The sequence below is a fragment of the Suricata suricatta genome, chromosome 11 (genome assembly GCF_006229205.1).
Source record: "Suricata suricatta isolate VVHF042 chromosome 11, meerkat_22Aug2017_6uvM2_HiC, whole genome shotgun sequence".
Classification (NCBI taxonomy): Eukaryota; Metazoa; Chordata; class Mammalia; order Carnivora; family Herpestidae; genus Suricata; species Suricata suricatta.
Window position 1 is genome coordinate 13,763,103 of NC_043710.1, and position 1,159 is coordinate 13,764,261.

Below are 1,159 nucleotides of genomic sequence, written 5' to 3' on the forward strand. Positions count from 1 at the left end.
GTTCACCAGAATCCTAGGGATGGTGACGGACACATAACAGATTTCCAACGAGGAAAGATTTGCCAGGAAAAAATACATGGGTTTCTGCAATGCCTTGTCAAGTCTGGTTATTATTATTATGAGGCTATTTCCACTTACGATAATAACATAAATGATGGAGAACACTCCAGATAGTAACCGTTGGTGGTTTGGAAGGTCAGAAAATCCCAGGAGCACAAATTGCTTTATGGTGGAAGTGTTGTCATCTCCTTTCGCCTCTGCACATTTCATCTGTGGGAATGATTTGATCAGAAGTACAGGTCACTCCAATCCCTTAGACTCTTGCTTTCTTCTTATACATAATCTGAATGGCATACTTGCCAAGTGTCACAGTTCCTTATAAAACAAATCTATGAATTCCAGTGCTCTAAGAGTACAGTAAGTGTAATTTTATTACTATTAAATGTATTTGTGGAAAAATCCTTGTGTTTTTACAAAAAATTTTTATGTTTTTATTTTATTTTTGAGGGACATAGTGCGAGTGGGGGAGGGGCAGAGAGAGAGGAAGACAAAATCTGAAGTAGGCTCCAGGCTCTGAGCTTTTTGCACAGAGCCTGAAGCAGGGTTCAAACTCTCTGACTGTGAGAACTCAGCAGAAGTCAGAAACCCAATAGACTGAACCATCCAGGGGAACTCATCTTACTTTTTTTTCCTGCTTTGAATTATCATGCTTTTTGCTTCTGAAAGTAAGATAACTTTGCTTTCCAACTGAACACTCAAAATTTCAATATCCGAATTTATAATAAATTTTGACAATAATTCCATCCGTTTACTTGTGCTTTCCTCTCAATTCTGTTTTCTATTATTGTCAATTCAAAATTAAATTCATTGCAGAAGTCAATATGTTGTAAGCTGCCTAAATAGGTTTTATGAATGAATATAGTCCATTTTTTAAAGTAATTGGTTTTTGTGGGTTTAGCTTTGACATTCTGCATATTTAGACTAATTTATTATAAGACAAACTTGATGAGCTGACCTCTCAATATTATGGGGTGTTATTTAATCTTTAAAAGTGGGCGTTTTGGTGTAAAATCCACAAAATCAGCAGTAATTGGTTTTTTTTCAGATTTTGCAGTGTGGAGAAAAGGAGGTCTAAGATGCTCTCTGTGTTCAGAAGTAC